A 16,825-nucleotide genomic window follows, 5' to 3' on the forward strand; every position below is an offset into this window, starting at 1 on the left:
TAATTGGGATGGGAGTGTCAGAGACAGTGTGATTGGCACAGGACAGAGCGGAGTTTAGGGCTGTTGTACATAGGGTCGCTATGAGTCGCAAGCGACATGATGGCACATAACAACAACAACAACAACAAATTTGATTTTGCCCATCTTTTATTTAGATTACATATTTACATGTTGCAAATTGTAACCTATAATTTTCTCTTTGGTAATGTCTAATTCTCTTTTTTTAACTGTGATTTTATGGAAAGATTACAGAACATTTGGATTTTCATTCAATACTTGATGCATCTTTTCCTCTTTCCCTTTCCCTTTTCCTTCTCTCAATTTGTAATGAAATTCTTGCTCCAAATTGTTAATTTCCATACATTTGATGCCTACTAATACATTCCTTTCAAACAGTCCTTTTCTTCATCTGTTCCAGTACATTTTCTTTATTTTTCTCTTCTTACCTTCCCTTCATGTCCGTCTTATTTTTATAACAGTAGACTTAAGCAGCCTTTGTCCTTTGTGACCAAGATACTTCACTCAGCATGCCTTCCAGATTCATCCATATTGTTTAGTGTTTTACAAGTTCATTATTTTTGGTGATACCTGATAATTCCATTGTGTGAATGTGCCCAGTTTTTATCCATTCATTTGTTTATGCACACTAGCCCTCCTTCCATATCCTTGCTATTGTGAATAAAGCTGCAATAAACATGAGTGTGCATACGTCTGTCTGCCTCATTATTCTTTGGGGTACGTTCTCAGTAATGAGATGAATAAGTCAAACTATATTTCTATTTTGAACTTTTGGAGAAAATGCCAGCCTACCTTCCATACTGGTTGTATCATTTTACATTCTCACCAGCTGTGAGGGAGAATTCTAATCTCTCACCAGTAATGGTTAGCTGATATTTTGAACTTTGCTATTGCTGCTGGGGTGAGATGCTATCTCATTACTGGTTTGATTTTCATTTCTCTGATAGCTAGGGATTTTGAACATTCCTTCATGTGTTTGTTGGGCATCTGAATTTCTTCTTTAGTGAAATATCCACTCATATCTTGTGCCCCTTTTGTGATTGGGCTGTTTGCCTTTTGTGCCCATTTTGTGATTGGGCTGATTGTCTTTTTGTTGTTGAGTTAGAACATTCTATAAAGTTTAGATATGAACTCGTAATCAGATATGTCATTGCTAAATATTTTTCCCAGTCTGCAGCTTTCTTTTTTACTCTGTTGGAAAAGTTTTTAGATATGCCTAGGGATTTGATCTTTAGAAGGTTTCTTTCATCTATTTTATCCTCTCTTGGTTGTAGGATTTTCATTATGTTTGGAAAGCTTTTCTTGCTGATGAAGTATTGATTCCTTTGAATTGTGGTGCTGAAGAAGAGTACTGAAAAACCCCATGAATTTCCAAAAGTGTAAAGAGATCTCTTTTGGGAAATGTGTAGCCAAAGTGCTTCTTGGAGGCAAAAATGGCAAAGCTTCCTCTTTCATGCTTTGTATATGGAGCTAGATGTGGGGTCAGAAATCTTGAAAACTGGATTTTCTATCCATTGTGTTAGCTCTTTTGGGGCATGGTCTCCAGCTGCCTTAACCACAGACACATGGTCTTGCAAATCATCAACAGCTGTGAGACTAATATAAGCGAGCACTTTACACTCTGAAAAATGGTGCTAGAGGGAGGGTGAAGAGACTCTGAAAAGAGTGTGGCAAGGTATAACTAGAATAACTCTGGAGATGGAGCCACAGTTAAAGATTGTACTTGCTAGATGATTGAAGTAAAAGCTGACTTGTAACTACTCTGAAATAAAGTTTGCCAGATAATGAAGAAACCAGAGCTGCAGTTGTGCTGCTGAACTGAACCTGGACTTTCACTAATTGAAGAATTCTGCTTTGTTAATTTGGTTTGGGACTAAACCAGAACTTGCATTGTGTGATATCCCTTGCCCCCCCCGCCCACTCCCCAAACTATTTCCCTTACTACTGTGAGTAAAATCTGTAAGTCAAATTGTAACAATAATTCCTAAAAATAGGTGCAGGAGCATGTCTGACCAGGTAGCTATTTGTTTTGTAATATGGATATTACTGATGGAGACAATTCCCATTACAAGATGTGAGTAGAAGTGAGATTTAGCCTTCTCCATGTTTCACCCTAAGCAAGGCTGTTTCTTGGAAAGGTACATATACTTGGAAAGATAGAGGGTCAGCAAAGTACAGAAAGACCCCTGATGAGATGAATTGGCATTTGAATGATGATAGTATTAATAGATCTTCTTTGCATGTGTATAGGTAACATCCAGTCACTTACAAGATTGTGTTTCAAGAAGAATCTATAAATGGTCTTTTTACCTATGAATGCAACCTAATTTCCCCCTCATTGTTTCATATCAGATGTAACAGATCATATGATTGTCTGATTTAAAATTTCCCATGTCAATTCATTTCAGCTCACCTATGCCTAGTATGTTGATATTTATGCAGTCCATTTCTTACATTTCTTACATGTCTAATTTTCTTACATTCATACATTAATCACTAGCATCTGCTTACAATTGTTACCCCTCCATTGTATTTCCAACATGAAGACTTAGCTTCTTTTGCCATATCTACTAGTCTAATCTAAGTGTGCTCTATTTTACTTAAAGTTTTTGAAGGTCTATTATTTTGGAAATGGATGGCCAATCCTTTTTCCTAGTCCATGTTAATTAGATGCTCAGCTTTGGAACAATATCTGACAGACACAAAAGAACAGATAAAAGAGACTTCCCAATTACAAAGGAACCAATAGATTCTGTGTTGGTCTAACTCCTTTTTGGCATGTGTGTTTTGGCCCCATCCACTTTGCCAGCATCACCTACCACCTCTGTACCTACACCTAGACAGGCAAGCACCTCCCTCTGGCTTCAAGTTACTTTTTTGATGTCTCATGCTGCTACTGGTCTCTCAGGAGTTTAGGAGACTCAAACTCTGAATTCCAAGTACCAGAATTAGTGGAGATTTTCTCTCTGAGGTAGTTCTGAAGAAAGGTCCTTGTTGCTGAGCTTCTGCTCCTAAATTGTCTTCTCCAGAACAAATCTTCCCATTTATACTTCCAATCAAGTGCTCTTCAAAGCTCATAACCTTCAAGATCTTCTCTCTCAATGCCCTCCTTGAAGAAGTATGGCTCCAGGGCACATTTCGGGATTATGTTGTTGTTGTTGTTGTTATGTGACATCCAGTTGACTATGACTCATAGACAGCCTGTGCACAATAGTTCTGAACACTGATCTGTTCTGGGCCGATCTCTTGTCTTTGACACACTTACCCTCATTATCCCAGTTATTGTGCCAATCCATTTCATCCAGGGTCTTCCTCTCCTATGCTGTCTTCCCTCAACTCTTCCTAGCATGATATCCTTCCCCAAAGACTGATGCCTCCTAGTTACATACCCAGAGTGTGTGGTATGGAGTCTTTAAATCCTTGCCTCCAAGAAGAAGCTTGGTTTCACCCTCTATAGTACAGACCTGTTAGCTCTCTTCACAGTCCAATGTATGTTCAATATTCTTTTCCAGCACCACAACTCAGACATTACTTCTTCTTCTGATATCCTTGGTCATTGTCCAGCTCCCTGATTCATAGTAAGGAATTGTGGAGACCACGGGTTGAATCAGATTATACTTATACTCAATTTCTTCTTCTTTTTCTCCCCTTAATATGTTATCTCATGGTATCCTGTCCCTATTTAAACTGGTTCTGTATCTTTCTATTCTTTTATCCAGTTCAGACAACTGGAAAGATAATTTGTTAGTCGATATGTATAATATTATTGCCCACAGGGAATATCTTCCCAACTGCTGGATATGTCTTCCTAATCCTCCACCTCCCAGCTCATATATCTTACATCTGTAACTATCTATAAAAAGAAGGTTTGCTGCAGCTTCTGAGCTCACCTGAGAGGAACTCATCCTTCTGATCTTTACTCTTTGGTGCTGTAATTCTTGTGTGCAGTAGTGAAAACTTACTCACTTAACATTCTATTTGCTTTCCTATTTCCTTCTTTTAACTATTGTATATGACTATTAGTTCAGGTAATTAGTCTTTGATGGGAGCAGTATGTAACTTGTGACACTTGCCAGCCAAAACACATAAAAGAGGGTTGATGTTCCACTGACAATCTGTTCCTGATCTGTTGTGGGCCATGAAGTAGATTCCGGCACATAATGATCTAGAGGACAAAGCAGAACTGCAGCATGTGTTTTTTATAAGCCTCAAATCCATATGAAAGTCCATCAACATCTCTTTCTCCCACAGAGAGCCTGTTGTTGTTGTTAAGTGTTGTCTAGTCGTAGGTGACTCATAGCGACCCTATTAATAAAAGTCCTCAACACTTGTGTGACTTTCACCCTTTCTTCAGGTTGATAGGGTTTTCTGGAGGCAAGCTATTACGGAAGTGGATGCCACTCCTACCTCCAAGCTTGTTTTAATCAGGAAACCCCACCAAATACTGTCCACCATGGGTAACAATTATCACATTTGACACATCAGCGTCACAGTGTTCAGCTTCACAGCAACCACAAGTTACCTCTGTACGGCAAGTGGACACACCAGACCTACATAACCTAGAAGAATGTTTGACTAAAACCAATTAAAAACAGGCCTGAGAGCTGTGGATTAGAGTCACCCACCTTTGGCTTGGTAGCATCGCTTTATGTCCACTATGCCAACTCATCTCTCAATGTTGTTGTTAAGTGCTGTCAAGTCATAGATGACTCATATAGACCCTATGAATGAAAGTCCTCAACACTTGTGTGACTTTCATCCTTTCTGCAGGTTCATAGGGTTTCACAGAGAGTCTAGAGGTTTCAAACTACCATTCTTCCAGTCAGCAACTGAGTACTTAAACAATAGACCATGAGAGTTCCTTCCATAGAAAACAGAGAAGTCTTAAATGTTTGAGTTGGTAAGCATTGCTTTAGATGGCCTACCTCACTGAGTTACCACATATATAGAAACCCCTAAACTCCAAAATCTACTACCACTAAGTCTGTTTCCATTCATGGTAATCCTCCATTGGATTATTGAAGTCATAAATCTTTCCAGATAAAAGCTGGTTATCTCTGTCTATAGCAGATGAACTTGAATCTCTGGTTTGGTTAGTAGTCCATCATGCTATGATACTGGGGCTTTTTAAATACAGTTCATGTTCCTTAAAATGAGCAGAGTTAAACTACAGCTCTTGGACCAAATTCACTCCACAACTTTTTGTATAATAATTTCTAAAAGCATGCCTATTTATATTATCTATCACTACTTTTTAGTATCATTTTATAGTTGCATAATTGCTATAGAAATAATATAGTCCCCAAAGTCAAATGTTTGTACTTTTGTTGAAAAAAAAAATCCAATCCATGATTTAGAGATTAGAGTATGTGAAACCAATATGATATTTTGTCTGTGAATCACGACTAAGATTTATAACATCATAAAAATAAAATTTTTCTAATTTTTGCTCATATATTTTTATAATTGAATACTCAAGTAAAAAATGTTTTGTATTTGTTTCTTTCGACTTATAATTGAAAGATATGTCTCTAACAGGATATAATAAATTGAGATATAAGTATAAACAAAATTAACCTTTTAAATATAACACACCAAAGACAAAATTAAATATAGGCACTATTATTGAAATAAACTGGACAACTTATGCTAAATGAGACAAAGGATGTACTTAGAACAGAAATGTCCCTTTGTACTATCTCCTCCTTTGTAGTTGATGGTGTCTACTCATTTTCCCTATGGACATGAAATCCTTTTTCCAGCCTTTTCCAGACTATTGGTACAGCACAACATAAAGTAGCATTGGCTTATGATGGTGAATATTTTGATCCAGTGTACGTTGCGTAGAAGATAAATGATAGACGTGCATAATTTGGCAGCTGTTATCCATGTGAACCACTTCAGAGATATGGAAAGATTGGATTGAGTGTTCATGTGTGAGGAGTCTGTATGTGTGTGAGAACATTCCATGAGATTAAGCAGAGGGTGTCTTATTCTACAAAGCTAAAAGCTTACTTTGTTAGCAGATGACATTTGTGAATAGAAATTCATGTTCCTAATGCACATATGTTGGTTCATTTTAGAATAATTTTCAAGTAGAAGCTGAATTGAATACATGTTGATGCTCATATATTCATTTATCAGAATAACTTATGTTTCAAATGATCTGAAATTGATCATTGAGAAATTCAACAGCTTGAATGTGTGGCTTTTTCCAGTGGCTCGGTTGTCCATTTCACCCCATCTTGTAAAATGAAACAGTAGGCCCACACCAGTTCAGACTTGTAGAAGTTTTTTACTTCTATTAGTAAAAGAAATTCTAGAATACAAATGATGATTTTATACACTGGTATACTAATTTTACTGAGGGAAATAGAATTGGTCCAGACTCTACGTGCTTGAAAAAGTGAACAACAGGTTGTAGGGCACATATTGTTGCCATTCAAATATATCACCTTTTTCCTGCCAAATATTCTTCTAGTTGGTATAGCATAGCACTGGTCTGTGCATTGCTGTACAGAGGTAACTGGTGGTTGCTGTGATGCTGACCACTGTGACACTGGTGTGCCAAACGTGGTGATGGTCACCCATGGTGGACAGTGTTTGCTGGAGCTTCCCAACGAAAACAAGCCTGGAAGCAGGAGTGGCATCCACTTTCAAAATGGCTTGCCTCGAGAAACTCTATGAACAATGCTCAGGCCTTTCGTTCATAGGGTCGCTATGAATTGTTTACGACTTGACAGCACCAAACAACAACAATCTTTTCATTAGCAATCAGATTTCCTAACCACTGTAGCACTCAAACTAAAACAAACAAACAAACAAACAAACAAAACAACAACAACAACAAACCAAAACCCTCATTGCCATGCAGTTGGCACTGGCTCATACGTGATCCTCCATTACATTTCTAAGGCTATAAATCACTTGGGAGGAGACTGTCTGCCTTTCTCACTTGTAGATGGGTCTTGGCAGATAGGAAAGAGAGTACCAGAAGAAAGTCTATCTGTATTTTATGGACTATTCAAGTGAATTTGACTGTGTGGATCACAACAAATTATGGCTAACATTAAGGTAATTGGAATCCCAGAACACTTGATTGTGTTTATGGGAAACACATACTTGAACCAGGAAGCAGTCCTTAGAACAGAGCAAGAAAAACACTCCATGGTTCAAAATCAAGAAAGGATTGTGTCTAGGATGTCTCCTGTCTTCATAGGTTTCCAATCTATATGCAGAAAAGATCATTCAGGAGGCTGGGCTTTATAAGGAGGAATATGGGATCAGAAGTAGAGGAAGATTCATCAACAACTTATATTATGCAGATGACACAGCCTAGCATGCTGAAACTGAGGAAGACCTGAAATGCTTGCTGCAGAAGGTCAAGGACTGTAGTCTTCAATATGGATCAAAGGTCAACGTCAAGAAGACAAAGATTCTCACCACTGGGCCAATTGGCAGCAAGCACCATGATGGAGAAGAAATTGGGATTGTTAACAGATACAGCTTGTTCGGTTCCACAATCAACACTTGGCACCAGCAGTCAGGAAATGAAAAGATGAATTGCACTGGGAAAATCTGCTGTCAGGGAAATTTACGGAGTATTGAGAAGCAACAATATCAATCTAGACACTAAGGTGCCCCTGACCCAGGCCATGGTCTTTACAATTACTTGCTATGCATCAGAGGGTTGGATAAAGACTAAGGATGACAGAAGAAAATGCCTTTGCATTGAGGTGCTGGAATAGAGTCTCGAACATAACATGGACTGCCAAGAAAACAAAGAGATCTGTCTTGGAGTGGGTGAAAACAAGTTTCTCCTTGGAGACTAGGATATTAGAGCTCCATTTCACATACTTTGGGCACGTGGCCAGTAGGGAATCGTCTTTGGAGAAGGACATCATGCTTGGAAGTGGAGAGGGACAGCACAGGAGAGGAAGATACTGGGTGAGATGGATTGACACAGTCACTGGGGAAATGGGGGGTAGATGTGTCAGATTCGGTGAGACTGACTTAGCATGGGCCAGGCTTCAGAGCTGTTTTAAACAGGGTCCCTATGAGTTGCAGGCGACTTGACAGCAAGTAAAAACAATAATTGCTGGTGAATTTGTACTAGAAGAGAGTTTCATCCTTGATGTTAGTAATACAACTATCTATGGATTAGATCTACAAATTAGCTGAGGGTGAATTTTATCGCTTTTCATTTTCATAACCAAAGACAGTGATTGCTGCCAAAAAATGTGCAGCAAATTTCCAAAAGGAAGCAATTTTTCTACTGTATCTTCCCATTTTCAATTCTCAGCTTTGCTCTTAGTTTTTCTGTGTCTTCAGTAATCAGTGTCTGTATGCAAAATAATCTTTGACTGTTCTCCTTTGCTATCTCATTTACTAAGAATTTGGACAGATTTAAAAATTATCCCAATTGCAATAATTTTCTTCTTAAAATCTTCCTTTCAAAGTAAAATAATGCTGATAAAGCTTACTTAGCATTTTAAAGATCAACATTGTCCCATGAAGGAAAAGAAAAGAACAAAACCACACAAATAGTTCTTAATTTTTGAAATGTAACAGAGGTTTATAGATTGGGGCTGTTCGCTTGTACTCTCAGGTAACCATGGCCACTTCTACAACCTCAAAAGACAAACTCATTGAAAGCAATCCTGGAAATCAAATACTGTTACTCTCATCCCACCTCAGTACAACAATTGTCAATTTTGTTGCCTTTCTGTGAAAAATTCTGGTAATACAGCAACTTTCCTGAGTAAAATCAGTAAGAGATGATGTCGTTGTTGTTATGTGCCATCAAGTTGCTTGTGGCTCATAGCGACTCTATATTCAAGAGCCCTAAATGCCGTTCTATTCTGTGCCAACCTTGCTGTCTCTGACACACTCATTCCCACCACCCCAATCACAGAATCGATCAATCTTATTGAGGGTCTTCCTCTCCTGCACCGCCCCTCCACTCTCCCAAACATGATGTCCCTCTCCAAGGACCAGTCCCTCCTTGCAACATGCCCAAAGTATGTCAGACAAAGCTTCAGAATCCTTGACTCCAAGGAGCATTCTGGCTTCACCCTCTCCAGGACAAACCTGTTTGTTCTCTTAGCAGTCCATGATATAGTCAACACTCTTCTCCAGCATCACAGCTCAAAGGCATCAATTCTCCTTCTATCACCCCTATTCACTGTCCAACTCTCTGATGCATAGCATATTATTGGGAAGACTATAGCCTGGATCAGGCACATCTTAGTCTCCAGCCTGACATTGTTGCTCTTCAGTACTCTTGAGTGGTCCCTCACAGCTGACTTTCCCAATTCATCTCTTGATTTCCTGGCTGCTGTGACTAAGAGTTTTGATTAAACTAAAACTGTTCATTATCTCAATATCTTCACCATCTATACTGATGCTGCCAATTGACCCAGTGGTAAGAATCTTTGTTTTCTTGATGTTGAGCTTCAATCCATATTGAAGACTGCAGTCCTTGACCTTGTGCAGCAAGTGCTTCGGGTCCTTCTCAGTTTCAGCAAGCAGGGTTGTGTCATCTGCATAACGCAGGTTGTTGATGACTCTTCCACCAATCCTGATGCCACTACAGATTGAAAAGGTATGGAGACAAAATACATCCCTGATGGAGCCCCCTCTTGATTTTGAACCATGTAGTGTCTCCTTGCTCTGTTCTGATGACTGCCTCTTGGTCCAAGTATAGGTTTTGCATTAGCACAAGCAAATGTTCTGGGATTCCCATTCTTCTCAGAGTCAGCCATAGCTTTCTGTGATCCACACAGTCAAAGGAATTTGCATAGTCAATGAAGGACACAACAAATACACAAACAAACCAATTGAGACAGACTAGGAAGAAGGATTGGCCATCCATTTTCAACGTGACAGGCCTTTGAAAACCCTATGTACAATAGACAGTAAGAGATATAACCAAGACTTAATGTATAAGGTCACCAAATTCTCTGTTCCTCTATCAATTACTAGAGTTTCTTGTTGTTGTTGGTGGTGGTGTTGTTGTTGTTGTTGTTAGGTGCCATCAAGTTGAGTACGACACATAGAGACCCTATGAACAACACTACTGACCCTTGTCATACCCAGTGAAGCCATTGCAGCAATCACCATGTTAATGAATCTGGTTAAGGGTCTTTCCTCTCCAAGGAATAGCCTTTCCTATCAACAAGGCTGAAGTATGTGAGGGGAAACTTTATTTCTTTGGCCCCAAACACCACTCTATCTTCACCCTCTCCAAGACTTTTTTGTTTGTTCTTTTGGCATTCCATGGGATGTTTAGTGCTCTTCTCCAACACCACAGCCCAAGGGCTTCAATTGTTCTTCATCATACTTATTCATTGTCCAGCTCTCAGATGCATAACAAGTGATCAGAAAACCCTTAGTCCTCAAACTGACTGCATTACTCCTCAGTAATTTGTAGAAGCCCCTAAATGCAGACTTGCCCAGTGCAATCAATCTCTTCCGCTAGCTTTTGCAGCACATATGCTGAAATTCGAACAATACAGGGAAGATTAGCATGGCCCCTGTGCCAGGTTGACACCCAATATGACTCTGATTTCTGACTGCTGATATCAAGGGTGTTAAATCGTAGATCCAAGTAAGATGATGTTGTGGATCCAATTAAGATGCCTGTAGGTCTAGTAGTAAGAATCTTTGTTTTCTTTATGTTGAGATGTAATCCATATTGAAGCCTATATTTTTTAACTTCTTCAACAAATACTTCTAGTCCTCTTCACTTTTGGCAAGCAAGGTTGTGCCAACTGAATAACACATGTTATTGATGAGTCTTCCTCTGAACTTGATGGCACCTTCTTTCTCATAGAGTCCAGCTTCTTTAATAATTTGATTAGAATACCGATTGAATAGATATGGAGAAAAAAAATCTAATCTTGACATACTTCCTTCTTGATTTTAAACTCCATAGTATTCAAAATTGGGAAGTGTATGTGCCAGGGATGTGTCCTATCTTTACAATTTCAATCTATATGCAGAACAAATTATTCAGAGGCTGGGCTGTATGAGGAGGAATGTGGCATCACGCCTAGAGGTTGACTTATCAACAACCTGTGTTATGCAGATGACAGAACCCTGTTTGCTGAAACTGCGGAGAACCTGAAGCATTTGCTGCAGAAGATCAAGTAATGTAGCCTTCAAAATGGATTGAAACTCAGAATCAAGAAAATGAAGATCCTCACCACTGGGCCCAATGGCAGCATTATGATATATTCTTTACTTCTTTTGCATAAAAATAGGTAGGTAAATAATGCAATTCACATAAATAATTTGTCCTGTTAAAATTAGTAGCAAACTATAATAAGTCTCAGGTCAATAGTCTCAAATGCTTGACACACCATGTAAGTTCATAATTTCTGATATCAATAGCTCCTACTTTTCTCAGCTTCTTAGCTCTTCTATGTCACTTGGGTTTGATGATTGACAAGAAGATCTTCTAGAAATTCAGACCCATTAGACTGTAGGTAGAAGGCTGGTTTTGGAGAAACTTCATGAGTGATGGGCCAGGATCCTGAAAACTGTCACTTATGGCATCTCTGGATGGTGACTGTGGGTGGTGCAGGCTGGTGGGGTAGAAACTGGTGAGCATCTAAAAGCTATGCACCAGGCAGGTGAACTTTTCCAAAAGAAAAGGCTATCTGCACTTAGGTCCCATGAGTTTATATAAGCCTCTATTAGGGTGGGGCTTGTTTCCCATTCTAACCTTCTCCATAATACAATGATTGCTTCAGCACAAAATAAACAGTTAATTATTGATGAGAAAAGACAATCATAAGCCTTAGACCTCCAGAGTATAATATCCATTAAGAATTCGTTATAACTTACTTATGGCCTTCAAGATGGAACTGACTCATAGCTGACCCTCCACTGGGTTTCTCAGGCTGTGTATTACACTGTGTACCTTCAATCCAGAACCTATCTGTAGCACATTATCTGGTAAATCTTCAAAGACAGTTTATGGAATGGGAGGAGATTGTCCATCCATTTCCCCAGGAGAAGCTGGTAGCCTCTAACTATACGTCTTCAGTATTGAAGTACAGCTTCTTGCCACTAGACTACCAGAGATCCCTATAAGTTACACTACATTGTCAATTTTTCTCTCAAGGAGAGGTTGATGGATTTTACCACCAGAGCTGAACAACCTTTGGGTTAGCCCTGCAAATCCCTATGGTCTGTGCCAACAGAGCTCCCTAACATGTATATGGATGATGTTGTTATATGCCTTCGAGTTGCTTGCAACTTGAAGCTACCCTATGTACAAAAGCCTAAACGCTGTTCTATCCTGAGCCAACACTGCTGTCTCCGACACACTCGTTCCCACCACTCCAATTACAGAATTGACCCATCTCATTGAGGGTCTTCCTCTCCTGTGCTGTCCCTCCACTCTCCCAAACATGATGTCCTTCTCCAAGGACCAGTCCCTCCTTGCAACATGCCTAAAGTATGTCAGACAAAGCCTCAGAATCCTTGACAACAAGGAGTACTCCGACTTTACCCTCTCCAGGACAAACCTGTTTGTTCTCCTAGCTGTTCATAGTATTTTCTTTCCATTACCACAGCTCAAAAGCATCAATTCTCTTTCTGTCATTCCTAGTCACTGTCCAGCTTTCTGATGTATAGCACGTTGTTGTGAAGACTATAGCCTCGATCAGGCTCATCTTAGTCTCCAGCCTGATGTCATTGCTCTTCAGTACTCTTGAGAGGTCCCTTCACAATTGACATTCCCAGTGCAATTCGTCTCCTGATTTCCTGGCTACTGTTACCAAGACTGTTGACTGTGGAGCCAAGTAAACTAAAACTGTTAATTATCTCAATCTCTTAACCATCCATACTAATGCTGCAATAGGCCTAGTGGTGAGAATCTTTGTTTCCTTTATGTTGAGCTTCAATCCGTATTGAAGGCTTCAGTCCTTGGCATTTTGCAGCAAGTGCTTCAGGTCCTCCCCAATTTCAGCAGGAAGGGTTGTGTCATCTGCATAACGCAAATTGTTGATGATTCTTCCACCAATCTCGATGCCACACTTCTCCTCATACAGCCCAGGGTCTTGGATGATCTGTTCTGCATACAGATTGAAAAGGTATGGGGACAAAATACATCCCTGATGGACCTCTTTCTTGATTTTGAACCATCCTCTCCCTGCTCTCTTCCGATGACTGCCTCTTGGTTCAAGTATAGGTTTCACATCAGCACAATCAAATGTTCTGGGATTCCCATTCTTCTCAGAGTCAGCCATAGCTTGTTGTGATCCACACATTCAAAAGCCTTTGCATAGTCAATGAAGCACAGATAGACATTCTTCTGGTATTCTCTTCTTTCTGCCAAGATCCATCTAACATTAATTATAATATCACTAGTACCATGACCTCTTCTAAATCCAGCCTGCACGTCTTGTTTTGTTGTTATGTGTCGTCGAGTAGTTTGCGACTCATAGCGACCCTATGTATAACAGCCCTAAACTGTGCTCTATCCTGTGCCAATCTCATTGCCTCTGACACACCCATCCCGATTACTCCAGTCATTGAATCAATGCACCTCATAGAGGGTCTTCCCCTCTTGCGCTGTGCCTCCACTCTGCGCAGCATGATGTCCCTCTCTAAAGACCTGTCTCTCCTTACAACATGTCCAAAGTATGTCAGATGAAGCCCCAGAAAACTTGCCTCCAAGGAGCAGCCTGGTTTAACCCTCTCCGGAATGAATCTGTTTGTTTTCTTGGCAGTCCATGGTACATTCAATACTCTTCTCCAGCACCACAGCTCAAAGTCGTCAATTCTCCTTCTATCCTCCCTAGTCATTGTCCAACTCTCTGAAGCATAACAAGTGTTTGCAAAAACCATGGCCTGTATCAGGTGCACCTTAGTCTCCAGAGAGACACTATTGCTCTTGATTACTTTAGAGAGGTCCCTAACCGCAGACTTTCCCATCGCAATACGTTTTTTGATTTCCTGGCTACTGGTGCCAAGAGCGTTGACCGTGGAGCCGAGCAAACTGAAGCTGTGAACAATCTCAATCTCTTCACCATCCATCCTGATGCTACCGATTTGTCCAGTGGTGAGAATTTTTGTCTTCTTGACATTGAGCCTCAGTCCCTATTGAAGGCTGCAGTCCTTGACCCTCTGCAGTAAGTGCATGAGGTCCTCCTCAGTTTCAGCAAACAAGGTTGTGTTATCTGCGGATTGTTAATCGATCGTCCACCAATCCTAACGCCACGCTTCTCCTCATAGAGCCCAGCCTCTTGGATAATCTGCTCTGCATACAGATTGAAAAGGTATGGAGATAGGACACATCCCTGACGTACACCCTTCCCAATTTTGAACCATGCAGTGTTGCCCTGCTCTGTTCTGACGACTGCCTCTTGGGCCAATTATAGGTTTCTCATTAGCACTATTAAATGTTCTGGGATTCCCATTCTTCTCAGAGTCAGCCACAGTTTTTTATGATCCACTCAGTCAAATGCCTTTGCATAATCACAGACACACAGATAGGCATTCTTCTGGTATTCTCTGCTTTCAGCTAAGATCCATCTAACATCAGCTACAATATCCCTATACCACGACCCCTTCTAAACCCAGCCTGGACTTCTGGCAGTTCATAGATAATACAATATCTTGCTGTTGTGTGCCATTAAGTTGGAATCAACAAACAGCTCACCCTCTGGTGAGTTTTCAGAAGTTATAAATCTTACAGGAGGAGATTGGCCATCTTTGTCATGAAGCAGTTGATGGATTTTAACCTTGTTCCTTTGAGTTGGCAGTGCAACTCCTTGCCACTAAGCCATCAATGCTCCCTATGAAAACAATACTAAATCTTAAAGAATTATCTGATTGTGTAAAAAAAAAATTTAAAAAAGTAAGATTAGAATGGTTGGCTTTTAGATCTTCAAAACATAGTGCATAAAAATTAATGTTTTTGGAAATCAAGAAGTCACCTAAGGTTTTTGTTAAAATGTACAAATAAATTTTTACCTAAGTTTTAATTTTATCTGTGGTTAAATAGATACTTGTAGAGAGCATATTTTTCATGTAAGCCTGATGAAATACCTGATTATGACTGTGGTCAAATATCTGACTATGAACATTATTCAAAGGAAATTAAGCAACAGATGAAGCAACGAATGTGAATTTGCAATGCTAGTGAGATGGACGCGGGGTGAATCTACAGCTGAGGCATCTTTGCTGTATTGGAAATCATCTGCAATCATTTCTTGAATATGCTTATAAAAGAAGATCCTTTGTTTATTTCACTCTTTTGTTTTCTGTTCTACCTTTGTTAAACACATAAATGATCTCTTGCTCTTGAAATGTAGAATTTGGTAGGATGTCAAGGAGATTATAGATGTATGTGGTTTAAGAGAAATGCCTATGAGTTCTTCTTTCTTTGAAATCTGGTGGTGTGGGATGAGCCAGCTTCTTGTAGACATTTGTGATTATTTATTACAAGAACTGTCCCCACACTTGGCTGTTTTCAATGTGCAGAATAAGGTGGATATTTATATTGAACACTTTTCATTTAAAAGGCAGGCAGAGCAATACAGTCAAAACAGTATTAATGGAGAAGACAGCTAAAGTTTACTTGTTTTTCAAGTAAAGATTACTAACAATGTAAGGGTTATAAGTAAGATAAAATTGCTTTTGTCATAGCATTTTTATCCTTTAGTTGTACTAGCTGTAGTCATTGTTTAAGTATTATTCAGCTAGAGTTGGCCTTTGTGATATATGTTTGTAAAATTTTAAATAGCAAATGAAAATTTAGAAAGCGTTTCCATCCATTTTATAGAATAATAGAAAGTTGTGCCTTTCTGATATAAAATCTACTTTCCACTGATATTTAGAAATGATATCATAGGGATTTAAGTGTCAGTTTAAAATGTGCAACTGAGTATGGAAAATACCTAGAAAGTCTTGTAATTGCTCAAATATACTTGTTTTTCATAATGTTGCCTAAGACTGGCCTTGAATCTCTGGTTCTGAGTAATCTCTGTTCATTGATTTTTCTGGGATTGACCAAAGTAAAGAACACTGTATTAATAGCTAGTAAGGTAAGTTTGGGTACATTATTGATTAACTCTATCATTCATATGCTGCCTTGAAAATATTTAGTTGCATGATTCATTCACTTTGCACATAATCAGTCTATGAATTATGTGACTAAGCAAGATAGGCCAACCGTGTGAATGATAAATTTAGTGAAAAGAGTTTTTCTGATGCATTTTATCTTTCCAAGTACATTATCAAAAATGAAGTGTTGCTTGTAATCCTAAGGAAATATATTGCAACTCTTGGCAGCCTACAACTAGAGTGTATTTTTATTCATAAGTGAACAGGGCAATACTTGCTTTTCAGCAAGTAATATGCTTCTTGCTATCTGAAAGACAAATTTGTTATATCTACAATAGAAAGTAAATAACATGTCTTACCATAAGTTTACATTCCTGGTAGCCATTACCATAATTGAGGGTATTGGAATGGTAGAAAATATCAGTGTACAGAAGAAGGGCTGCAGAGGATGCGACATGCAAAGAAAACTGAGCTTCTTGACAACCCAATGTTTTATGGTTCATGTATCTAAGAACAGGGACAAATTTCACCTGTTAATTTTTCTTTTCTATTGTATAAGGGCAGAAGCAATCTAAGCCATTGTCAAACCAAGACAAAACAGAAGAAAAAACAAAACAAAACAAAACAAAGCACCTAACAGGAAGTCAAGAGAGCTACTTGATTTTCTTAATTTCATAAATATCAAATTAGTGAAAAATGAAAGCTGATTGTGTGACTTGATTTGTGC

The 16,825-nt window shown here is 39.1% G+C and overlaps 1 pseudogene; it reads right to left on the bottom strand.

The window, feature by feature from the left end:
* LOC102868597 overlaps positions 1–16,601 on the bottom strand; it is a 42,678-nt pseudogene extending 26,077 nt beyond the window's left edge.
* Positions 16,602–16,825: the final 224 nt, after the last annotated feature.

This window comes from Elephantulus edwardii, unplaced genomic scaffold (assembly GCF_000299155.1).
Source record: "Elephantulus edwardii isolate Elephantulus edwardi_28Jun2011 unplaced genomic scaffold, EleEdw1.0 scaffold00023, whole genome shotgun sequence".
Taxonomy (NCBI): Eukaryota; Metazoa; Chordata; class Mammalia; order Macroscelidea; family Macroscelididae; genus Elephantulus; species Elephantulus edwardii.